The sequence below is a fragment of the Ursus americanus genome, chromosome 21, assembly GCF_024610735.1.
Source record: "Ursus americanus isolate L20-20 chromosome 21, mUrsAme1.1.p, whole genome shotgun sequence".
Classification (NCBI taxonomy): Eukaryota; Metazoa; Chordata; class Mammalia; order Carnivora; family Ursidae; genus Ursus; species Ursus americanus.
In genome coordinates, this window is record NC_142147.1 from 24361480 (window position 1) to 24388396 (window position 26917).

Sequence of the window (26917 nt, forward strand, 5' to 3'; positions counted from 1 at the left end):
AGCAGATGTTTTAAACTTGCAGTTGACTGTCACTCTTTGTATTTGTAGCCTTTTCCTTTATAGAAAGGCTTTCTCAATCCTGAGTTCAGGTAAACAGTCACCTCTAGTTTTTCCTAGTACATTGTGATTTTATTTTTTCACGTTAATTTTTTTAAGATTATCTATCTATCTATCTATCTATCTATCTATCTATCTATCTATCTATCTATCTGAAAGAGAGAGAGAGTGTGTGCAAGAGAGTGAGCCCAAGCAGGGGGAAGGAGCAGAGGGAGAGGGAGAAGTAGGCTCCCTGCAGAGCAGGGACACCGACGCTGGGCTCGATCCCTCATGACCTGAGCCAAAGGTAGATGCTTAACCAACTGAGCCACCAAGGCACTCCGGCATTTAATTCCTTAAGTGAGCTTATTTTTGTGTATAGTGTGAGTAGGGATCTAATTTAATTTTTCTCTAGTAGTTCACTGGTTGCTTTAGCATTACTCACTGATTAATCCATCTGTAATTATCTGTGATCATCATTCCTGATGAGTTGTTACCTTCAGCCTATATTAGAAAAAAAACATATATATATATATAGATATATATATCTATCTATCTATATATATATATCACACACACGCACACACACACACACACACACACACACACGTATACTTGGGCCTCTGTGGGGAAATTTCCATTTCATTTGTTGTTTTATTAGACTTTTAAATCACTGTGTCTTAGCTGTTGTAACATTACCGTGTTTAAATATCTGACTGAGCTTCTTTGCTTTTCAAAATCTTCCTCTTTTCTTTGCATATATGACTACACCACCTGAACTTTAAATTATTTTCTCAGGTTCTTCTCCTCTTCCTCCTCTCTTGCCCCCAGTTCACTTAAGATTTTATGGAAATTCTATCCTATGTAAGTTCCTTTATGGAGGATGTCTATACTAATTCTTCCTACCTGGGAACATGGAGTATCTCTAAATTCACTCAAATCATTTTGAAGTTATCTTTAGATAGACTCTCTTAAATTGTAAAAATATTTTTAATGTTATTTTTAGTGGGATTTTTTCCTGTTAGTTCTCCTAATTTAGTGTTGTTGGTATACAACTGTTAGTTTCTGCATTTTTTTTTTTTTTAATAATCAGTTGGTTGTTGAGTTCTTAGTTTACGTTTTCAAGATTCTTTTGGGTTTTCTTGGTAGACATGTATGTGGTTTCCAAGATTGATAATTTCGCTCATATTAGGAGATAATTACACTTCTTTTCCTTGTTAGCTGCTTTGCATACAACTTCCTGTTTTAGTGGTGATGGAGTGGGTATCCCACCCTGTCTGGTAACCATGCTCCAAATGACTCTTTGCTGGGTGTAAATTGGGTGTTAGTAACCTCTTCTTTTCCTCCCCTGCTTGGTTTATTAATCACTGTTTCTTTTTTTTTTTATCAGGAAGGGTGTTGAATTTTTGTCAAATATCTTTTATGTAGCTATGGGGGTTGGAGTCTGGATGGTGCAGTTGGTTGAGCCTCGCACTCTTGGTGTCTGCTCAGGTTGTAATCTCAGGGCTGTGAGATAGGGTTCAGGGCTCTGGGCTCAGCGTGGAGTCCACTTCAGATTCTCTCTCCCTCTCCCTCACCCCCTCCCGCTCATGCTCTCTCTCTCTCTCTCTAAAATAAATAAATAAATCTTTTTTAAAAAAAAGGTAACTATTGGAATAATTAAATGATTTTTCTTCTTTCTATTTCTTATATTGGCTGCCTAAAAGTGACAATCTTTAAATTTCTAGAATATACTCAATTGCTCATGTTGGATTATTCCTTGAAAATTTTGTTGGAGTTGCTTGTTAATATTTTATTTGGGGTTTTTCCAATCTATATTCATAAGTGGCATTTGTCTGTAGTTTTGTACTATTTTTGTCAGCTTTGGAATCGAGGCTTAGCTAATTTTATAAAGTAAATTGAAGCTCTTTCCAACTTCGGGAACAGACTCTATAACATGGGAATTATCTGTTCCATGAGTGCAGGAAAGAGCTCACCCGTAAAACCAGCTGGGTCTGGCTGCTTTCTCTGAAATAATTCTTTGATGAGTTTTTCAGTTTTTTACCCCATAATGATTGGTTTGTTCAGCTTTTCTGATTCATCTTGCATTGGTTTTGTTAATTCAAATTTTCTGAGAAAAATTGTTTCATGAGATTTTTCAAATTTATTAGTATAAAGATTTTAAATTGTATTCTCATTTAAAAAATGTTCTTAATTTTTCCCACTTAAAATTTTTGGTATTTGTTCCCAATTTTTTTCTTGACTAGTGTAAGCATTTTTTTTTTTTTTTAACTTTTGCTCTTTATTTTTCACAAGACTACTTGGATTTATCAATTATACCATATTTTCTAGTATTTCCATTTTTAACTTTAACTTTTTCAACTATTTGCCCTAGATCTGTTTTTTTTTAATCCAGTCAGTTAGTTGGTCATTTATAGCTTTTTGAGTTGAAAGCTTATAGTGCATTTATTTTTGTCTTATTTAATGATGAAAACATTCATGCTTTAAACTTGGCTTTGATTTTTTTTCCCGTGGGTATTCACATTTTTTTCTTTCAAAGAAAAGTGCACAAACCTTAAGTGATATAGTTCAATGAATGTTTACATATGTTCACATCAGTGTAATCACTACTCAGATCAAGATACAGAACATTTCTAGGCTCCCAGAAGATTCCCACATCCCTGTTAGTCAATATCCCTCTGCCCACCCTGAGATAACCACTATTCTGACTTCGATCACTATTGGTTAGTTTTGCCTATTCTTGAATTTTTATCAGTGAAATCATACAGTACATTTTCTTGTCCTGGCTCATCATTGTATCTGTGAGAGTCTCCCATGCTTTTGCATGTAATACTGATTTATTTTTTATAGTGCTGAAGATTCCTATAATAGGACTATACCACAGTTTATTGTTTAATCTCCTGTTGGTGGACATTGGGGCTGTTTTCCAGTTTGGGACCGTCATGAGCAAAGTTGCTGTGCAATTACAAAATACTTGTATTTTGGAAGACATATACATATATTTCTATTGAGTATACACACATACACATACATATATATATATGTATATATATATATCTAGGGCCCTTAGTTCACAGAGTGGATGTATGTTTAGCTTCGGTAGATCCTGTCCAACAGTCTTCTAGTGGCAAATCCATACCTGTTGCTGTGTTCTGCTCCTTGTTTGTAATTGCTGTTGCGGTTTTTCTCTTTGAGCCCAGAGTGATTCAGAAGGATGTTTTCTCTGTTTCCCAGGGCTTGTGTTGTGTGTGACAGTCGCTGCAGCTCCTTCCGCTCTGGCCAGCACCAGACTTAGCATTTTGAGTGCGTCGCTGGGTGGAGGAGTGAGGCATATCAGATCCAAATCTGATGGAAAATGTGGGTTGTAGTAGGGCATTGGGCTGTTTTTCCGTAGAAAAAGAAATCTAGGATGACAATGGCATAGACAAGATACATAACATTCGAGCCGTGTTTTGGAAAACCTTCTATTTAGAGCAAGGCTGTTTCTGGTGGTTACAGATCTTTTGCATAGAAAAGTGGTTAAGAACATGTAGATTCCAGAGTCTGACTACCTGGGTTTGAATGCTGATTCCACCAGCTTTGTGATGTCGGACAAATCAGCTCACTTCCCTGTGCTTCTCTTTCCTGATCTGTAAAATGTTATTTGGAGATTAAATAAGCTAAAATTAGTGCCTGACACATGTGAGTACAACACAAGTAGTAGCAGTGGTAGCATTAATGGTGATTCTGCCTTCTTGATTCTTTCCTTCCCAAAACTATAGAGTTTCAAATCCTCGAGATGGTGGCAGAGACCCTGTTTCTGGATGTAGGACCTCCTTGCCTAAATGGGAGGCAGCCCCGAGGTGGTTCCAAGGGAGAGTTCTAAGCCCGGACAAATGCAAAGTCTTGCAGGGTGCGGAGTGGAGAGGCTGTCATTAACATGAGCTATTTCAGCTCCAGGGTCTTGGCACCTGCATTCCTTGGGGAGCTGCTAAGCTGGGAATGTGTCCAGAGTGGTGTGTTAAGTATGAATATGGTTACGTAGGCTAGTAGGTCACAGCATGTTAGGTGACTCCTTTCACTCTGTCCTGGTCTTCCCGAAACAGCTTTTCCTGGGAAAAGGCCCAAGGGGTAGCGCCCGTCCTGCCTGGTGTTTTTCTGCGCCACGCAACACAATTCCTTCCTTCATTCGCTGCCTTGTTGTCTCCTGGGTGGACTTGAAAGTTGACTGGAAAACTCAGCTGGTGTGTTATGCCTCCCTCTGGCAGAAGGATGCGATGGTGGAGAGCTTTGCTCGAGTCCTGCAGTGGCGTGAGGATCAGCCTTGGCCGACTTTCTGCAGGGGCATTGACCTGGCTGTGGCTGGAAGAAGTACTTGACTCGAAGGACTGGTTTGGCTCTTAAGGATGGTTCTAGTCTTCTCTGTATGGAAGCCAGATGTTGGGGTTGAATATTAATTTTTAAAAACCTTTTTATTAGGGGCGTTTTCAAGCAGAATGCACATCACCCAGCTTCGGTAGTTATTAGCATATGCTTCATCTGTATCCTCCCACTGGATGATCTTGATTTCTTTCTAAATTGGTAGCAGGGAGGATGTAAGACTTGATTGATTTTCTCTTGTAGTTCCCTGCTCCTGCAGCTGTGGCCTCATTAACACTGCAGATCTTGGCATTCCCAGATTGTCCTCCTTGCTAGGAGGGAGACATATCTTGAAGTAGATTTAAAAAAAAAAATTCCCTATTTTAAAATAATTTCAAATTCAGAGACAAGTTACAAGGATGGAACAAGGAATTCCCCTATACCCTGCACCCAACTGTTAATATTTTGATACATTTGCTTTGATATTGTCTCCGTCTATACGTACAATTATAATCATTTTCTGATTCATTATAAGTTACCAACTTTGTGCTTATTTTTCAAATGCTCAATACATGTTATTTATTATTTTGCCACACTATTATATTGCTATTATTATATTCCATGCATATATCATTCTTTTTAAAAAATTTATTTTATTTGAATTCAATTAATTAACATATGGTATACTATTAGTTTCAGAGGTAGAGTTCAGTGATGCATCAGTTGCATAGAACACCCAGTGCTCATTACGTCACATGTCCTTCTTAATGCCCATCACCCAGTTACCCCATCCCCCACCCCCCTCCCCTCCAGCAACCCTCAGTTTGTTTCCTATAGTTAAGAGTCTCTTATGGTTTGCCTTCCTCTTGGATTTCATCTTATTTTATTTTTCCCTCCCCTATGATCCTCTGTTTTGTTTCTTAAATTCCATATATGAGTGAAATCATATGATAATTGTCTTTCTCTGATTGACCTATTTCACTTAGCATAATACCCTCTAGTTCCATCTGTGTCATTGCAAATGGTAAGATTTCTTTTTTTTTTTTTTTGGTGGCTGAGTAATATTCTTTTGTATGTATATACCACATCTTTCTTCATTCATCTGTCGATGGACATCTGGGCTCTTTCCATAGTTTGACTGTTGTGGACATTGCTGCTATAAACATTGGGGGAACCACGTACTTCTTTGTCCCTAGTACTTAAGTGTCTATTTTTTTATTTTATTTATTTTATTTTTTTTTTAAATTTTATTTATTTTAAAGATTTTATTTATTTATGTGACAGAGAGACAGCCAGTGAGAGAAGGAACACAGCAGGCAAGTGAGAGAGGAAGAAGCAGGCTCCCAGCAGAGGAGCCTGATGTGGGACTCGATCCCAGAACGCCGGGATCACGCCCTGAGCCGAAGGCAGACGCTTTAACGACTGCGCTACCCAGGCGCCCCTTAAGTGTCTATTTTTTAAGAAGAAGGATGTTTTCTTACCTAACCACTGTACAATTAAATCAAGAAATATAACATTTTTACGGTATTGTTACCTAATTTATATTTTCTAATTGTGGCAAAAATGCACTTCAAGTGATTTTTCTGCATGATCCAGGCTCCCTGTGTGCAAAATTATGCATTGCATTTGGTTGTCATGTCTCCTTAAGTCTGGGATTAGTTCCTCAGCCTGTTTTTGTCTTTTATGACACTGTCATTGTTGAGGAGTTCAGGCCAGTCTTTTTGTAGAATCCTCTCAGTTTGGCTCTGTCTGATTTTCCTCAGGATTAGATTCAGGGTATGTATTTTTGGCATGATATTGTGTCCTTCGCAGTGCAGATTATCAGGAGGCACATGACTCAGTGTGTTTCACTGTTAATGATGTTAACTGTGATCATTTGGTTAAAGTGGTGTCTGCCAGGTTCTCCATGGTAAAATGACTGTTTTCTTTTTATAACTGAAAAGTAATTTATGGGTAGGTATAATACTTTGCGATTATGTAAATATTTGTCCCTTGTCACACCTTCACCTACTTGTTTGTCATTCATGAATGGTTTTTTCTGAATCAATTACTACTATGATCGTTGCAAAATTTTCCCCCAGTTTTCTTATTCCCTGTGCATTTATTAGTTGCTGTACTATTGCAAGGAAGAACATCTCCTTTTCTTTTAGGCATGTAGGTTTGCATCATCAGTCTCAACTCATGGATTCTTATTTCATTCAGTGGCTTATAATTTATTTCTCCCGTTATTTTGATGCTCACATTATCCCTGGGTTGGCCAGTGGGTGTCTCTTCAGACTTGCTCCTGTATCCTTGTGATATGTGCTCCATCATATATTATTTTCCAAATGTGTTCCAATGTAGATAGAATTTACTATATTATAAAGGTTGCATTGAAAATCAGAAAAGGTGAACAAATGGCATTAGGACCATCAACTAACCAAGTGCCTTTCCAGGTATGGTCCCCAGGCTAGCAACATGGGCATCACTTGGAAACATATTAGAAATGTAAATTTTGGGGTACCTGGGTGGCTCAGTTAGTTAAGCATTTACCTTCAGCCCATGTCATGATCCCAGGGCCCTGGATTGACCCCTGCGTCAGGCTCCTTCCTCAGCAAGGAAACTGCTTCTCCCTCTCCCTCTGCCTGTCCACCCGGCTCATGTTCTCTCTCTCAAATAAATAAATAAAATCGTAAAAAAAAAATGTAAATTCTGAGTCTGCATCCCAAACCTGAAGAATCAGAAATTCTGGTGGTGGGGCCCAGCAATATCTCTTAACAGATTTTCCAGGGAATTCTGATGTACACTCAAGTCTAAGAACCACAAAACTAACTGCTTGGGAAAAAAATAAAGCTAGATACCTTCCCTATACTGATATTTGTGACAGTGTTCTTTCTTTCTTTCTTTCTTTCTTTCTTTCTTTCTTTCTTTCTTTCTTTCTTTCTTTCCTTCCTTCCTTCCTTCCTTCCTTCCTTCCTTCCTTCCTTCCTTCTTCCTTTCCTTTCCTTTCCTTTCCTTTCCTTTCCTTTCCTTTCCTTTCCTTTCCTTTCCTTTCCTTTCCTTTCCTTTCCTTTCCTTTCCTTTCCTTTCCTTTCCTTTCCTTTCCTTTCCTTTCCTTTCCTTTCTTTTCTTTTCTTTTCTTTTCTTTTCTTTTCTTTTCTTTTCTTTTCTTTTCTTTTCTTTCGCACCTGGGTGGCTCGGTCAGTGAAGTATCTGCCTTTGGCTCAGGTCATGATCCTGTCAGGGTCCTGGGATTGAGTCCCCCCTCGGCTCCTTCCGCAGCAGGGAGCCTGCTTCTCCCTCTCCCTCTGCCACTCCCCCTGCTTGTGCAGGTCTCTTTCTCTCTCTCTCAAATAAATAAATAAATCTTTTAAAAAATGATTTTTAATTTTAAGTAATCTCTATACCCAGTGTGGGGCTTGAACTTAAAACCCCAAGATCAGGAGTCACATGCTGTACCAACTGAGCCAGCCAGGAGTCCCGTGACAGTTTTCTTTATTTAGTTTTTAAAATATTTAACCCTTTAATCAATCGAGAGTTTATTTTGATATATTATGTGAGATAGGGATCTAGTATTTTTTCCTAAGAGTTTTACACAGTCTCACTGTTTTCTTTGGAGGGAGTGTCAGCCTCAGGTTGGACATATCTCATCTCACTGCTCTTCTTCTTCAAAACTTTCTTTGGCTCTTGATTATTCATTTTTTTCTGACAGACTTCATACCTGTCAATACAGCTATCTAGCTCGCTCCCTGTGCACATGTATATACACAGATGTGTAAATATCTATTTCTGTGTCTACGTATTAAACACCATGAGATCATAATGAAACCTCCATTTCTAGTTCAGTCCCACAGGGTTCTTCCTAACTTTCTTCCCATATGAGAGCTCTGGCTCTCAGTATCATCCATGTATTTACTCATTACCTCTATTCTACAAGGCACACAAGGTGTTTTGAGAGTTGCTGTACCCACACCACTGTGAAAAGTGAAGTAGACTTTGAAAAGCCCCTTGCTTATGCTCTCTCCATTTTCTATGCCTGTCTCTTTTCTTTGCCCATGTGTGTCAAAAAAAAAAAAGAAAAGAAAAGAAAAGAAAAGAAAAGAAAAGAAAAGAAAGCAAACAGCTCCCTATTTTTTAAAAAATCTTATAAGCAGAGGGTTGTTTTGGCACTTTCCATTTTGAGAACAGATAGGCCAGTCATGAGGGGTGCACCACCTCCATCACTCTTCTGTAAGGATGGAGTGTTCTGGTGGGTGGGCTCTGCATCTCAAGGAGGCATGCCTGACAGACAGTGCGTGCATTTATTTTAAAGTAAACACAGTGCTGTTTTTCCAGTTTTTCAACTGAAAGATAAATAAAACTACTAATCCTTGGAACTTGAATCAGAGGGAGAAGAGAGAAAATGAAAAAGAAATTGCTCTACAGTTAAAAACAATTTTACATTTATTTTTAAAATTAATTTATTTTTTTGGTTCCCAAGTTTTATTCGAGAACTCATACAAAATATTCCAGGTAAATGAGGCTTAATCCTCCTCTTCCTTGTTTTCCTCGTCCTGGTTTATCTGGGAGTAACTAAGTTCATAACTCTTCGCTGTTAGCAGCTACGTGCAACCAATCACGTAAATTATTCTTTTTCAAATATTTTTTGGTGAGGTATCTCAAATACCTTTTGGAGAAATGCACTGTAGAAGTTACAGTAATCTTGCTGTCGCTCTTCCTTGCAGTGGTTACAACCCTTCCACTGGGATCCCAGCTTTGTCATTCACTTTGATTCTCTCTTAAAGAAACTGCTCAAAATTGGCAGCATCCATGCTTCCATCTCCTATGTATGTATGTGTGTATGTACATATGTACTGTCTACACCCAACATGGGGCTCATACAGCCCCGAGATCAAGGGTCGCTTACTCTTCCGACTGAGCCAGCCAGGTGCCCCCATGATTCCATCTTCTTTTTTTTTTTTTAAAGATTTTATTTATTTATTTGACAGAGAGATAGAGACACCCAGCGAGAGAGGGAACACAAGCAGGGGGAGTGGGAGAGGAAGAAGCAGGCTCCCAGCGGAGGAGCCTGATGTGGGGCTCGATCCCAGAACTCCAGGATCACGCCCTGAGCCGAAGGCAGACGCTTAATGACTGAGCCACCCAGGCGCCCCCCCATGATTCCATCTTCTATAGGGTGGGTGCCTTCAAGGGTGAACTAAAGAACTTGCTTCTTTTTTGTGCCCCCCCCCCCAGCTTTATCACAGGGGCCATGGCAGCAGCTGAAGCAGAAAGACAAAAACAATTTTACATTTAAATTTATAAAGTTGTTCACTACTTCTTAAACTTGAGGAGGAAGTGGCAAGGGACAAAGGGAAATGCAGTGTGTGACAGTCCTGCAAGCTGATAGGGAGATCTTACTTAGGACATAGCTACAAGCTCCAGTCAGTGTCTTGAATAGGCCTGATGGTAGAAATGGCCAAAGCAGTCCTGCATAGCCAATTATTTTTAAACCTGGTAAACAAACGAGACCTAGTTTTTTCAGTTTTGCGGAATGCTTACAGAAAATTTCTGAGAATTTTGTCTTGTTCCCCAAATTGAAAATATTATTATTTTTTTCTGATTATAAACATAATACATGCCTCTAAAACTGAAAATATTGTTGTTTTTCTTCTTAGGATTTTCATGCTTATTGGAAAAAAAAGATAAAAACCGTTCCTTTTTTTTTTTTTTAAAGATTCTATTTGAGAGAGAGAAAGAGAGAGCATGAACGGGTTAGGGGGGAGGGCAGAGGGAGAGAGAGAAGCAGACTCCCCACTGAGCAAGGAGCCTGATGTGGGGCTCGATCTTAGGACCCCAGGATCATGACCTGAGCCAAAGGCAGATGCTTAACCAACTGAGCCAGCTAGGCACCCCAAAAAACCCCATTCTGAATTACTTTAGTGTGTATCAGGCATTGTTTTGAATTCTTGAAATACGTATATTAAAATTTACTTAATCCTCCTATGTACCTGTGAGATGGATAGTATTGCCCTCCCCTTAGATGAGGAAATAGGTAGATGTTGTTATGTAACTTTTCCAAGGCTACACAGTAGGTGGTGGCAGAACAGGGATTTGGACTTTTTGGTCCTAGAGCTTCTCTTCATCTACTGCCTTCCAATGAGGGAGAAGGTTAAAATCACTTAAAATTTTATTGTTCAGAGCTAACCCCATAAATCCTTTGTTACATATCCACTTAGATTTTGGGATGGTATGTAAATTATATATGTGTAACTTTTTTTTCCAAAATGGAAACTGACTATGCAGATTGCTTTGTAACTTTTTTCGCCCAGTTTTTTCTTTTTTTATCTCAATGAAACAAAACCATATTTAATGGCTGCAGTAGCAGTTTTCTTGGAATGAATACACCATAATTTAACCAATCTCCTGTTGTTGGCCATTTCTACTCTTTCACTGTTGCAAGCCAGACTTTTTGGTCAATTCTTATAAAGAGAGCTCTGTGCTGCGTTTTTTTCTTAAGGTAGTAAATTCCTAGGCATGTAATTGCTGGGTCAAAGGGCGGGCGAGTTTCAGGGTTTTTGATGCCTGCTGCCTGGGTCTGCTGCACAGCCTGGGCCAATTCACATGCTCACCGATTCATGCTTCTGTACTTGTTCCTCTTTCCATCTCTTTTCTTTTGTCCTCTCTCCTCCTCTTGGGAAACTTCCAGGGAGGTTTCTGTCTTCCTTGCCCTGAGTCACGTGCCTCAGTCACCTCCCTGTTGCGAAATCCAGCGGGTAGCTTTTATCCTCAGTTTGCTTGCCTGACTGATGGGATATTATGAGTCGATCCCTCCTCTCGACCTTCTGTTTGCACTTGGTTTTCCGGACACCACACCCGACTGGTTTTCTGTCTGTCTTGCTGGCCACTCCTGTTCGGTCGTTTTTGTTGGTTTACTCCTCGCCAGTCTGGAAACATCGGGATGCCCCAGGTTGGCTTAGTCCTGCCTCCACTTGTCCATTTACACCCCCACCTTTCAAGATCTCATCTAGCCTCATGGCTTTCAGTTTGGTCTGAATACGTGTGACTTGCAGCCTGGACACAATCTCCCATGTGTTTCTGGATGTCTAATTAACATCTTCAAATTAACAAGTTAAAAGCCAAGCTCCCTGCTTTCCCACAGCTTCCTCCGTCTCAGGCAGTGGTGATTCAGTCTTGCTCGGGCTTAGAACCTTGGTGTCTTCCTTGATGCCACTCTTTCTTCCTGTTAGAACCCACGTCCAGTCAGCATGTCCCATCTGTGTTACCCTTGAGATGTGTTCGAGGCGCTGACCATTTCTCACCATGACTGCTGTCATCACCCATGTCCAGATCCGTCTTTGTAGCTATCAGGAGGCCTTGGTCTATCTCCCTGCATCAGCCTTTGTCTCCCTACAGGGCACTTTTGAATCCAGCAGCCAGAATAACCCAAACTGTGAGCCAAATCATATCACTCCCACAGTGGTTGCCCATTGCGCTAATAGTAAAAACTCAAAGCCTCCCCTAATGGCCTAAAAGGCCCTCTCTGATCTTCATGTCACTCCTCTGTTATCTCAGCCATTCTCCCCTCTGCAGGCAGGTGCCCCAATACAGTGATTTTTTAAAAATTTTACCAAGTTATACAACATTCCCATGACCTTTTCCATCACCCCAATAAGATCTCTTATGCCCACTTACCATTAATTTCTGTTTCCACCCCCAGCTTCTGGCAAACACAAATCTACCTTCTGTGTCTGTTGATTTGCCTTTTCTGGACATTTTGTACAAATGGAATCATATAATACGTGGCCTTGGGGCGCCTGGGTAGCGCAGTCGTTAAGCGTCTGCCTTCGGCTCAGGGCGTGATCCCGGGGTCCTGGGATCGAGCCCCGTATCGGCCTTCCTGCTCCGCTGGAGCCTGCTTCTTCCTCTCCCACTCCCCCTGCTTGTGTTCCCTCTCTCGCTGGCTGTCTCTCTCTCTGTCAAATAAATAAAATCTTTAAAAAAAAAAAATATATATATATATATGTATATATATATATAAAAAATATGTGGCCTTGACCAAATGGTCTTAACTGCAATTCCTCCCTACCCACATCCCCTGTTCCTTTCTCTGCTTTATTTTCTTTTTAGCAGTATCCCCATATAATACGATATATTTGGTTTATCTCACTCGTTGCTCTCCCCAACTAGAATATGAGTTTCACAGGGCAGGCATTATTTGATTTTTGTTCATTCTTGGGCATCCCTTCACCCCGTGCCTAGAACACAAGACGCTAATATGTGTGTATAAAATATCTATAATATATAATTACGTATATATAAAATATATGTGGTATATTTTATATATACTTAATTAGATTAGTTAGATGAACATCTTTTGTTGTGACTTTGGTTTTTGTGGCCAGTGTCATGGCTTACCTCTGAGGCAGAGGTGGGGCCAGGGTAGTACCGGGTGCCTGCTCTGGGGAGGCATCAGGCTGAATCCGTCCCTAGCCTCCAAATGCAAGCCTTTGTTTCCTTTTGCCCCAGTCTGGTTGCAGTTACATCAGTGACTACTGTTTTCTTGATTGGCACCAGATGCCAGGCATTGGGATTTAAAACCATCTTTAATAGTCTCTAAAAAGCTCTCTGTGTGTTGCTTTCCATCATCTGCACCTCAGGCAGATATGGCCAAGCCAGAACCTCAAGGAATTCCCAAAGAAGCCAAAAGCAACCCCCTCCCCCAACCCCACGTCCCCAGCTTCTCAAAGTTACAGCCGGGCCCAGTTCGTGGCTTTGGTGTCAGTGGAGAGCTGTTTGAAAGAAAAGGTCCTTTTAGCCAGAAGTCTCAAAAGTAAACACACAGGCCCCTGCAATGAATGTTAAAACAGACCTGCTTTCTGTGTCACCAGCAGAGAGGTTGCCTTGTGAAACCTCACTTGAAGAAAGGAGAAAAGCTTTCTGTCAGGAATCTGTTCTCCTGTACGTGGCCGCCTCGGCGTAGCGTGGGGTTTACTGCTGCCTCTGGAGTGTTCTGTAAGCCTATCGGTTTTGGAAGCCTGGGAGCATGTATTGAACCAAGAATGATTTTACCCCTCGAAACACGAATGCCGGCTGAGGCTGTTCCCCTTTCTCTTTTTCTAGAGGTATATTGTGACCTTTTTGCGTTTTAGTCCGTAGTAGGTGGTCAAGGCATTTTGCCGTCCATCTTGTTTTTTTCCATTTTAGATGTAAGGATTTCTCAGCGTTGGAGCAGGGTTTTGTATGAGAAGAAACCTGCACTCTAGGACATTTTCTTAGGATTGCAAGACCTGCCTGGAGCAGAGGGTGGGTATGAAGTTTACTTACCAGCATTCACGTGGAAAATTCTTACCTTCAGCTCTGGGCAAGATGCTAGAGAAGTGGAATGAACAAGGCGCTGTCTTGGAATTTAGGATCTAGAGAGGAAAATGGTCAGACGTTAAGCAGGTCAGTGAAAGACACTAGTCCAGTGGTGACAGATGTGATGGAGGGAAGTACGAGGTGCTCTGGGACTATTTCACTGAGGACTTCACCTATTCTGAGGTTAGGGGTATCAAGGAAGGCTTCCCTGGGGAGGTGACACAAGGACTCCAGGGGATGCAAAGGGATGCCTAGGTCGATAGGAGAAAAGCATTTCAGGCTGGGGGAACACGTGGGAAGCTTTGAGGCAGGAATGGGCTTGGTGCAGTCAAGTCACACAGAGATGGCCCGTGGGGCCAGCCAGGCCTCATGAGTGAGAGCTGTTCAAGATTATGACCAAAAAATGGCAGGGAGGAGGCACTGGCCAATAGAAATATATTGTAAGCCTGCATATGTAATTTAAAATTCTCTAATAGCCACATTTAAAAAAGTGAGGACCAAAACAAACAGGTGGAATTAATTTTAATAATATATTTTATTTAGTCTAATATATCCCAAATATTATCATTTCAATATAACCAGTATAAAGAAAGCTATTACTGAAATATTTTTGCATTCTTTTTTGTGTGCCTGTCATGTGTTTGAAATCTGGTGTGTCATTTTACACTTCTAGCACATCTCTATGTGGACCGGCCACATTTCTACTGCTCTGTGGCCACGTATGGCTTGGGGCACCCACTTTGGACAGTGCAGGCCTGGAGGTTGTTACTCAAGGAAGACTTGGGAAACTTTCTCCTAAATCAGGTTGTTAGTGTAGGACTGTACTGTTTGTACAGTTCTAGAAACTTCTCTCATTCCTCGTAAGCCTGCCCCACAGAGGTGTAGTGCCCCGTCGTAGAGGACCTGCACTGTTTTTAATCAGCCGCGTAGCATTCAACTTCTAAACTGACAGCTGTTATAGGCCTGAAATGATGGCCTTGCGGAGAGCCCAGAATCAGTGATAGGAAAATGAGACTGTTGCCTGGATATGAGCTGTTTCCTTCCTTTTGCCAAACCAAACCAAACCAACCCCCCCCCCCCCAAAAACATTTCATCTGATGTGCAGGCCTCTACTTTGCACCAGTTCCTTGAGAACAGCTTCTGCCCAGTTGTCCATTCCAGTCTCCCAGGTTCTCCCAGGGGAGGCGCTGCCGCTGCTGGGAGAGTGTTAAGCTCAAACGTCATTTATCTCATTTGAATGTATTATTTTCCCTTTTCCTTCAGTCTTGCAGGATGCTAGGAGTATTTTTCTTAGAGTAGGAGACTTACTCTTGTCAGAGAGTGGTGTGTCGGGAGGGAAAGCGATAGTGCACCCGAGCACGGATGCTGCAATTAGATGGTGGCCGTTAGGCCACTGGAGGTACAGAGTGGAGATCTTCACCTGTTGTCAGGCCTGGCCTGGGGGATGCTGTTTATGACATAAGGACAGCACAGGTTATGATGTCTGTGGGCTTCCTTCCCTCCCTCTCTCTTCCTTCTTCCTTCTCTTCATTAATTAGTGTTAATTTATACGTACATTACATACGTTCATTCTCGTGGAGGGGCGCATTACAGTCAAGGCTGAATTCACCTTGAACATGCCTCTTCCTCGGTCTGAAAAGGCCCCCAAATGGATAGATTGCTTCTGTATATGTTTTTAAAGATTCATGGAACACATTAAGTGAAAAATCAAAGGTTACGACTTGTCTCGGATGAAGTTGGTTTTGTAGTTTGTCTATGTGTATTTGTGCTACCGCTTGCAGGTTTGATGACTTCATACAAAGGTGGCAGCCATGAGTTATATCCTGGGAAAGGGATTTGGAACGTGTGTATTTTTGGGGTAGGTGTCACATTTTGCATATCTGTATTGTTTGCAATTTTTAAAAAAGATTTATTTATTTATTTTAGAGAGGGAGGGAGAGAGAGAGAGCATGAGTGAGAGGGGCAGAGGGAGAGGGAGAGAGACTCTCACACAGACTCTGCACTGAGCATAGAGCTCAACGCAGAGCCCGATCTCACAGCGCTGAGGTCATGACCTGAGCCGAAACCAAGAGTCCGACGCTTAACCAACTGTGCCTCCCAGGTGCCCCACTTCAATTTTTCATAATGAGCATGCTGTTGTTATTTTTTTAAACTTAATATTATTTATTGTGAGGGCAATATTTTGTAGCATAAATGGGACATTTTGAAAAACTTTTTCTGATAGAAAGTAACAAACACCCCAGTGGTCATAGCAGCATTGTCCACAATAGCTAAATCGTGGAAGGAGCCAAGATGCCCTTCAACAGATGACTGGGTTAAGAAGATGTGGTCCATATATGCAATGGAATATTACTCAGCCATCAAAAAGAACGATTTCTCAACATTTGCTGCAACATGGACGGGACTGGAGGAGATCATGCTAAAAGAAATAAGTCAAGCAGAGAAAGACAATTATATGGTTTCACTCATTTATGGAACATAAGAAGTAGGAAGAACGGTAGGAGAAGAAAGGGAAGAAGAAAGGGGGGGTAAACAGAAGGGAGAATGAACCATGAGAGACTATGGACTCTGGGAAGAAAATTAAGGGCTTCAGAGGGGAGGGGGGGGAATGGGACAGGCTGGTGATGGGTATTAAGGAGGGCATGTATTGCATGGTGCACTGGGTGTTATACGCAAGTAATGAAATATGGAACTTTACATCAAAAACTAGGGATGTACTGTATGGTGACTAACATAATATAATAAAAATATTATTATTAAAAAAATAAAAAATAAAAATAAATAAAAGCAAAAAAAAAAAAGAAAGTAACAAACATAAATAAAAGACAGAGCAGTATAATGAACCATCCCATACTTGTTACCCACTTTTAAGAAGGATCAGCACATGTCAGGTTGTCTTTTGCCTCCAGACCCGACTTTTTTGGGGGAGTATTTGAAAGCAATTCATAGGCATCCTGTCATTTCATTTCTAAACACTTCCATGTACGTGTCTAACTGATAGGTAAATTAAGAAAAAAAAGTGTCCACTATGCAGATAATGGAAATTTAAGAAATAAAAGCTTTGTTTCATAATCTTACTCTTCAAACAGAACTTACTATTTCTCTCTGGTTCATTTATTTCTTTGTCCCTTTACATATTTATTTTTATAGGATTTTAATAATAGGGTACATTCTACAAGTTCTTTTTTTAACTCAGCATATGTAGTGTCAATACTTTTTCATATTCTTGTACACTTTTCATAATCAATAATCCATATCTTCATTGTGGCATAGCATTTCACTCATCTGACATAATTTTTAAAAAGCAGTTGTTTACAAAGGAGATTGTGTGTGTGTGTGTGTGTGTGTGTGTGTGTGTGAAATGATTACCACAAGTTTAGTTAACTTTCATCACCTCAAACAGATACAAAAAGAAAAAGAGAAAATGTGTGTTTCTCCTGTGGTGAGAACTTTTAGAATTTACTTTCTTAGTAACTTTCAAATAGATCAGTGTTAACTGTGGTCACCATGTTGTACGTGACATCCTCAGTCCTGATTTATTTTGTAACTGGAAATTTATAACTGCTGACTTTTTAAATGCAGAATCTCAACTGTGAAAGTTCTCTTCTAGCTGGGCTCCTACATTTTGTATTTAAAGATCATTGAAAAGGAGGTTTGTTCATTGAAAGCCTGCCCCTGCCGTGTTTATAAACATGGCTTTGATCCTGTGCCACCCGGGAGAGGTGGTGTGGCTGCTGAGGTTCCCTGAGGGCACAGAAAATGGATGAGCTGTTAAGGGGGCTCTGGTCTAGGAATCTAGGAATTGCTTTAATGGGCGATGAGGACTTTCCTTCCCATCAGGGGCGACGAGCTCTAATGACAAGGCAGCAGTAACTCGTGTGGACTGATAGTTTATTCTGAAGACCTGACTTTCCCAGATTTGTATTTATTCCTCCTGAATCACTTAAAAAATTTAAAAATATGCTACAGCTTGACATACAGTGAGATTTACCAAGATAGACGAGGCCTTTTGTATCTTGTGTTAAAAGGACCTTCAGTTGGTTCAAGAGAGACTTGAGAGACTATCTCTAGTGTACCTTATTCGGTGGATGACTGTGATGAACAGCCAGTTCTGAAAAGTGTATGCCTGTGCGCTTTTTTTTTTTTTTTAATTGTAAGAAAAGAAAAATGTATATTCCTGCACGGGCTTTGGCTTTTGGCTTGAATCCAGAGAAATAAGGATGATCATGATTGATACATCTGTCATGTACTGAAATGAGGATGCACGTGCCTAATCCCTCCCTCTTTCCTCTGGTAGGAGAGGAGCTGTCTCTCTTTCTCCTAAGGGTGGACTCTCCATCCATGCTTTGGAGCCCATGTTTCCTGCCTTCTCAAGAATCCTTTTTGATTTTCTTGCTGCCTCTCTTAACTGTTCTCTGTTTGCAAGGTCGTCTTCATCTGTTTGACTGTTAGCTGAGTTTCCTACCATTCTTCTATGATCACATTCTCGTCCATACCTCCTCTTTATGCATAACCACCATGTGTAGGTAACCTATAGATTTGAATCTCCAGCCTAGATCTCTCCTCAGAGCTCCATGCCCACATATTTGACTGTTTTCTTGCTGTCTCCTTGTGGATGTATCAGAAACGTGTCCAAATCTGAACTCATTGCCTCTTTCCCAGACTTGACCCTCTTCTCTTGTTCCATATTTCAATATGTACATCCACCATTTGTCCAGTTAAGTAAGTTAGGAACTGAGGAGTCATCTTCGATACCTGTACCCCTCTTGCGCATTTACTTTGCTAATCTGTTTTCAGCTTCTCTTGGTTTTTACCTTTGCAAGTTTGCCCACCTCTTTCATCTCCGCCTCTACTGCCCTGGTCTTTTCCCTTGGCCTCCTGTCTGCTCTGCCTGTATCTGTCCTTACTTCCCTCCAGTCTTTTCCACACTGCAGACAGAATGATTTTTGAAATCACAAAGCTGATCTTGTCACACCTGGATTATAAACCCATCAGTACCATGCTGCTGCTCTTAGGATAGAGAGGAACTTTTCAACATGGTGGGCCCACAAGGCACTGCAGTGTATGGCCATCACCTGGGTCTTCAACCCCATTTGGATCACATTCCATTCCAGCCCCACTCATCTCTGTTCAGTTTCCTGAGTGCATTTGTGCCACAAAGCCTTTGCACATGGTATTTCCTCTGTCTGAATTGGCCTTCTTCTGCACTCCACCCCACCCTTCATGTGCTGTATGCCTGAAACTTCAGAGCACAGTTGAGCTTTCAGTTCCTCAGGAAATTTTCCCTGGTGCATTGCTGAGGCCAGCTCTCCAGTGCTCATGAGACCGTAGATGTCTTGCATGGAATCTGTTAATACAGTTGCAGTTTTACATTTCTTTGTGACATTATTTAGTTCCGTTTCTCTCAAGTGACTTGTGAGGTTCCTCAATGCAGAGACTTAGTCTATTTTCATTCTTTTTTATAACCCAGCCTCTCGCCCAGTGTCAGACGGGTAGTGGATGCCCAGAAATGCTTCTTGAATGAATGAACAAGAAAGAAAGAGAGAAAATAAAAGTTTACAAACTGGCTTTGTAAAATGAAGCTATTTTCATTTTTAGTGGAGTTAACACAACCCCCATAGACCAAAACTTTGATTTAGAGACCATTGAGGGACTCCCAGCAGCAGCATACAGAAGAGGCTTCAAGGCCAAAGTAGACTCTTCTTGGCACCCTGTGTTCTAGGAAGACCCTGCCAAATCGTCAGTGATGGGGGCCGAGGGGAGGTGGGGTGAAGCCAAGTCAACACTGGTACCCTAACAAGAATTCCAGTGTTTATAATCTGATGGTAGCTTGCTAGAAAAGACTTTCTCTTGTTAGGCTCTGGCTAAGTTTGGAAGCCAAAGAGACATCGTAACGGTAAATCCTGGAAGCCTCTGGCTTCCTTTACTGCAAAGGGAACGTGAAAGAGTGTTCTCTTTAAACCTGGGGTACACTCCAGCCTGTGTGTGTCTGAGTTACAGGGAGCCGGGGAATGGAAAGGAGACTATTTACTCTCTGCCCTTCTGGAATTTCCTCCGGTTCCGTTCCTCTGTGCACCAGTGTTTCACAGCTATGTGTAGAATGAACACTGACCTGTTAATGAATGCCCTGCTTATTTTCACTTTCTTTTGATGGGCCTATGGGATTGAGGGCAGAGGGAGGCAGGAAGAAGGTTTGTTTGTTCCACTGAGCAGCTCCGTTAAGGCCAAATCAATCACATCTTCATCGGGCTTCCGAGACGCTTGACCCGAGAGTACTTAGTCTCCCTTAAAAGTATCTTACTTTTGTGTCCTGTTTTATTTTTCTCAAATTTCCAGGTAAATCTTTACATTTGTATTCTGAATGAGGAAAAAAAAAAAAGAGGAAAGATCTTTAGTAGGCTCCACACCCATCATGGAGCCCAACATGGAGTTTGTGGCGTGCGATCTCACAACCCTGCGATCAACACCAATCAAGTCAGACGCTTAACTGAGCCACCCAGGCACCCCAGGATCTTTCTTTTTAAAAGATATGTGTGTACACGCACATATGTTTTCGTGGTGTGTGAGCAGGAGGGGCAGTGGTGATAGAAGATTCTGAAGTAGAACATTCTTTCACACACTGCAGTGAAATTGTCCAGGCAGGAGTTCTGGATTTCATAACTGAATCCCATTAATAGTGGCACAGTTTGGCAGTTCTGGTTTACATAATTTTCTCTTTTGTTGGAATAAGGAAGGCAACTTCCGTGCCCTATTTATCTATACTTATTAGTACCATATGCAAAAAACATATTAAAAAGTCCAAGTCAAGAAAGGGAAAAAGTAACTCTTAGAAAAATATTACTCATCTTTATTGCGCGTAACCGCTCTTCCCAATAGGAAATTATTAACCTGAAGCCACTTGCAAGTCAGAGGCTTTGAAGTAAGGAAAAATGAGAGTAAGAATTATTCCTGAAGCAGCTTGATTGTAGATTCCCTACCTTTTTGTATTTCAAACTGTATATGTAATGTTGAATTCTTAAAAGTTTTTTAGTTAGTTTCTGTCACTGTTTGTGCCTTAGGTATGCTGGCTTGGGGAAAAAAAAAACGATGATAGAAAATGTCATGCATACGTGAATGAGCCCCCAGGTGCCTGTCATGCGGCTCCACAGCCATCCACGAATGGCCATTCCTGTTTTATCTTTCTTCTTACCCCACCCCCTACTGGTTTGTTTGGTTTTTTTTTTTTGTTTGTTTGTTTTTTTGAGAGAGAGAGAGGGAGATAACGCGCCTGCAAGTTGGGGAGGGGGAGAGGGAGAGGGAGAGAGAATCTCAAGTGGACTCCCTGCTGAGAGCAGAGCCCGATGCAGGGCTTGATCTCATCACTCTGAGATCATGACCCGAGCCGAAATCAAGAGTCCGACGCTTAACCGATTGAGCCATCCAGGTGCCCCTGGTTATTTTTACTTAAAGCCTAGGTGTATTTCATCCACAGATATTTTAGTAGGGAGCTCTAAAAGATAAGGGCTTCAGGGGTGCCTGGGTGGCACAGCGGTTAGGCGTCTGCTTTAGGCTCAGGGCGTGATCCTGGGGTTACGGGATCAAGCCCCACATCAGGCTCCTCCGCGATGAGCCTGCTTCTTCCTCTCCCACTCCCCCTGCTTGTGTTCCCTCTCTCGCTGGCTGTCTCTGTCTCCGTCGAATAAATAAATAAAATCTTAAAAAAAAAAAAAAAGATAAGGGCTCCCATAATCATAATACCAATTTCGTACCCAAAAAACACAATGGTAGTTATTTAAGTATCATCAACGATCTAGCCCGATTTTATATTTCCCCAGTTGTCTTACAAGTTTCTACCATCAGTTTGTTCCATTTGTTCGAATCGGGTTACATATGACATTGATATGTCTTTTCAGTCTCTTTTAACCAATACTTTCTCCTTCCTCTTTTTACCCCCTGTAGTTCATTGTCGAAGAGACTGGACAGTTTGTCCTGTAGTTGCCCGCCTTTTGGATCTTGCTGTTTGTGTTCCTGAAGTGTGTTTTAACATGTTCCTCTGTCCCTCTGTGTCTCCTGTAAACACAGAGGTAGATCAAGAGGCTTGATCTGATTGGGTTCTTTGTTTTTCTTTTTGATGAGGTGGTGTAATGAAGGCACACAGATGTCTGCTGGTCTCTCTTGGTGTGCCAGCTTTTGAAGGGTTCTCCTGGCACGGTCCTTGAGATTTTTCCAAATTCTCTTCCCCTAGGTTCTAATATTCAGCTCTACTGCTGTCTGTTGACCTTCATGATGTAGCATTACAAGGTATGGATAACCAGGTAGTACTTAGAACAGAACAGACAGGCACAACCCATAACCGAAGAAGTACATTTGCTGATTGCTGAAATTAGCATGAGCTCAGGCCTTTGGCTTTCTTGGAGAACCAAAGCCTCTTGCCAGCGGAATATTTTTATTATATATGTTCCATTTGCTCGTAATTGAATCAGACTTCCTCCAGCCATGCTCTAAGTTGGCGCTTTCTGCAGCACCTGCCTATCATTTGTCCAAGGCTTTGATTCCAAGAGACTGATGGGTCCATGTACTTGGGGAGTCATGGGTCTTTCCTAACACATGCTAGGGAGGAACCCAAGGTAGAGTCTTCCTTAAACACTGTGTTCCTGGAAGACCTCGCCATCATCTCAGCCCAAGCCACCATCTGTTCCTGCCTGGAATATTGCACTGACTTCCTCCCAGGTCTTGTCTGCCTCAGCCCTTGCTCCTCCTGCAGCCAGAGTGATTGTACTACAGCGCCAGTCATACCCCTTCCTTGCTCACAACCTCCTAATGGCTCCCAATCCCATGCAGAAGAAACTCCAGAAACTTTGCGGGAGCTTCTAAGGCTTTCCTTATGGGGTCTGGTGACCTGTCTACTGCCCTCATCTCCTGCTCCCGCCTTCTCTCATCTACTCCAGCCACGCCAGCCTCCCTGCTGTTCCTCAGAGGCGCTTAGGCCTGCTCCTATGTGGGGCCTCTTCGCTTCCTTTTCTCTCCGCCTCCAATATTATTCTCCCCCATACCTACCCGGCTTCCCCTGCCCCCTCCTTCTTTCAGTCTCTGCTCACTTGTCACCTCCCCAGCGAGCCTTTCTCATTGCAGCAAATCTTCCTCCCGCCTCCAGCGCTCACCCTCTGCTTTCCTTGGTTCATTTGTTTCTCCCGTCCTTGCCACCTTCTAACAGATGATGTAATTGTCTTTAAAAAACTGCTTATTGTCTTTTTCCCCCGGAACTAGAATAGAAACACCCAGGCACACGATTTTTGTCTGTTGTGTTGCTGTTAAATCTCAATGACTCGACCAGTAGGTGCTCACTACACATAATGTGGATGGCATGACCACAGGTTGGGGGGCGGGTAACGAGACTGGGAGTAACTGGTGCACTTCCTAGGTGAAATCTGATTCTGGTTATGGCAGTCGACTTACTGTGCCCTTTTTTTCAGCGGTTTCTTGGTGTTTGAGCAGTGCCTCAAAAGGCAGTAGGAAGACATGGTGCAAGAGAAAGGCCCTTTGTAGAGTCGTCAGCATGGCTGTAGCGAAACCTGAGGCCCCCAGAGGCAAAGTGGCTAAGGCTGCTATTTATAGCTAAGCTTCCAGTGTGTGTTTTCCAGCCACACTTACTCCTTTCAGCCTCCCGTGTATGCTCAAGTCTGTCACTCAATTAGCTAATGGTTTCTTTAGTCCCATTATGCATTGTAGGGTTCCCCTGGCTCAGGTATTTTTTTTAAAGAGAATAATGGGGTGTTCTGTTCTCAGAGGTTTAATTTTTAAGTAGCCTTGCCAATTTAAAAAAGCCCCTTTCCAAATTTTTATTATGAAATTTTCAAACAGACAAGAGAATGGAAAGAGGAATACAGTGAACACCCAAATGCCCTCCACCTAGACCCAACACTTGTTACCATTTTGCTACATTTGTTTTATCTGTATGTGTGAGCCTGTGGGCATGTGCATTTTTTCCCTGAACAATTTGAAGGTAAATTGCAGATATTGTAACACTTCCTTCCTAAAAATTTCAGCTTATTCTCCTGTAAAACCGTTCGAAAATTGTAGATACCATCATAATCTTCTTGCATCTCCCAAGAATAGCAACATTCATATGTTTCCATAGGTTCTTATTGTACCTAAGAAAATTAACAGTCATTTCAGACACATTTAATATCCAGTCTGGGTGTAAATTTCTCCGCTTGCCCAAGAATATATTTTTTTAAGGTTTTATTTATTTGAGAGAGAAAGTTGGGGGGAGGGGCAGAGGGAGGGGGAGAGAGAGTCTTAACCATGTTGAGCATGAGCCCAACACTGGGCTTGATCTCATGACCCTGAGATCATGACCTGAGCTGAAACCAAGAGTCGGACACTCAACCGACTGTGTCACTCTGGCACCCCACCCCAAGAATATTTTTTTCAAACTAATGTTTAGTAAAACACTGCATGGCATTTCGTGGTTATGTTTGTTCAAATCTAGAAGTTACCTTCTCGCCCTGCTTTTTTAAGAAAAGAAATGTATTTAATGACATTGTCTTTTTGAAGAGTCCAGGACAGTTACTGTATAGATGTCCCGTAATCTGGATTTGTCTGATTCCTTCCTTATGGTATCGTTGAATGTGTTCATCTGTCCCCTTATTTCCTGTAAATTGGGAAGGAGATGTAGTGGCTTAATTGGATTCAGGCTCAGTGCTTTTAGCAAGGAGACTTTAAAAGTGATGTTGTGTATATCACGCTGCATCACATCAGGAGGTTTGTGTATGTCAGGTTATCTCGCTCTTACAAATGCTTCATTTGATCACTTGTTTATGACGATGATGGTCAGAGAAACCTCTCTCTTTTTTTAGTAAATAGAACAATGGAGGAATTATGGTTTCACAAGTTCTGTTTAAAGAGGAAAGACATTCCTCCTTGCTGGCTTTTTTTTTAAGGTAAAATGTATCTCAAGGCTTTGTAAGGTAACTCCTGAGCCTAAAGTATATAATGACTCTATTGGACATGATTAATCGGTAGAGAGAAGAGCTAAGTTGGAACCTTGAGATGAGACCATGTAGGGAAAATTCAAGTTATGCCTGTGGCTTCTGTCAGAGGGCCACAGCAGTGTGACGATCAGGAGTTTGAAATAAGCAACAAGAGGCCTGGGGTTCCCCTCCATTCCCCTCAAACACTATCATCTGTCCAGAAAGGAGGGAAAGCCATGCCCACACTCCATTTATAAAATAATGGCCTTTGAGACACCGAGAAAGGAATTAAGGAAGCTTCTGGAATGCTCATCCCAGCACATTTCTGAGTTCAGAGGGCAGGGCATCTTTAGGAAGTGTCCTAGAAACAAGATGAGAAGATGATTTGTCCTTGGGATGGTTAGGTAGCTCACCTGAGAAGACCTTCTGGAGTTTGTTGTTGCAATCCAGAGAAGGCTCCAAAAGGTCAAGAGAAGTGCATCTTTGCAATGAACGAGTTAGACCAAGAGAAATCAGGACTCTTCAGCCTAAAAACAAGAAAGTCAACAGGGAGATAATAAAAATGACAGGTTATTAGGAGCCCACTGGGTCCTGATTCATTCTTTACAAGTGCCCCCTGAAAAATGTGCTCTTACTGCTCCTGTTTTCCACGTGGGGAGACTGAGGTGCATGTTAAGTGATTTGCATAATGCTATAGCTACTAAGTAGTAGAACTGAGATTTGAACTCAGTCTGCCTGGCTGGTGCCCATCCTGAACCTCTGTGCTGTACTACCTCCTAGGGACTTAGGCGCTGGATCTCAGCATAATACAGTAGGGAGACACCCCTTGACTTTTCTTTATGCAATAATAATAAATATTTATTATCTCCTGGTTTCAGTGGGGCAGAATATATGAGTGGCTTAGCTGGGAAATCTGGCCTGGATTCTCTCATGAGGTTGTAGTCCATATGGTGGCTGGACCACAGTCATCTGAAGGCTAGACTGGGGCTGGAGGCAGTCCTTCCTAGGTGGCTCATTTGCATGGCTGGCAAGGGGGTGCTGGTGGTCTAAAGGCCTCAGTTCTTTCCTGACAGCTAGACTTTTGAAGGAACTCATTTTCAGATTACAAGTATTACTTTATAGAAGTATTTAGAACTCACCCAGCCCCTGAATGAAACTGACTGAAAATACCAACAAGCTCAAAAGGGATCCATTTTTTGGAGATGTTTGGAGGGATCCATTACAGGCAAGAGATAATGAAGGAAGGTAGAGATGCTTAGGAGAACTTGAACACCTAAAGGGTAACTGGTTTCCACATTATTATAGTCGATCCTTGAATTGATCCAGACTTTTCTTTAGTTCTTTTTTTTTTTTAAAGATTTTATTTATTTATTTGACAGAGGGAGAGACGGCCAGCGAGAGAGGGTACACAGCAAGGGGAGTGGGAGAGGAAGAAGCAGGCTTCCAGTGGAGCAGGAAGCCCAATGTGGGGCTCGATCCCAGGACCCTGGGATCAAGACCTGAACCGACAGCAGACGCTTAACGACTGAGCCACTCAGGCGCCCCTGGACTTTTCCTTAGTTCTTAAAGGACTGTGTCTGTATCTTAGATTTGGGGCTGGCTTTTTTAGTTGTGGGAGGTTGGTTCTAGAAAGTACTTAAAAGAGAGACTTATTTATGCATACACTGCCTTGTTCTACAAAACCAGTGAGATAGTTTATAATAATACAGTAGCAACTAAGAGATAGAATAAAGTGGTGGTTTGATGAGTGGTGGGTGGGGAGGGAGGTTGGAATGGGTGGCGCTCTCCTAGCCTGGCTTTGTAAGGTGTGGGGAGGCATGGAACAAGCCCATGCCCTTTGGAAATCCTCATAAACGCTGCTCTCTCCATCATTAGCGAATGACCCTGAACTGAAGGTTTTAGCTCTGAGCAGTAACTGGGTGGAAGCTGTTCATGTGGCCAGGCTTGGTGGTGAGGGTTGGGGGCGGGGGCGGTGTGCAGCAGTTTCCAGCCCACGGAGGGTTTGGGGCTTCTGCCTCGTGTCAGTTTGTTCTGTTTTTCTGCTGTGGTTTCCCGACTCTTCTTGCTCGCCCATGGGACTGACTTCCTGGTGTTCTAGGGGCCGGGAGACTCTGAGGTGCCTTCTTACCTCCGTAGCAGAGCCACTTGTCAACTGCTTTCTCCTCAGGCACTAGCCCAGGGCCATGTGACTATTGTGGGGCTGACTTACCTTTGCTGAACTTTTATTGCTTAAAAATTTTTCCTTATTTCAAAGTGAAACATCTTCAGAAGTG

At 41.9% G+C, this 26917-nt stretch overlaps 1 protein-coding gene across 1 annotated transcript in view; it reads left to right on the forward strand.

Annotated features, from left to right (window-relative positions):
* Nucleotides 1-26917, forward strand: part of WWP2 (WW domain containing E3 ubiquitin protein ligase 2) — a 142872-nt gene that overhangs the window by 35377 nt on the left and 80578 nt on the right. The window lies entirely within an intron of this gene.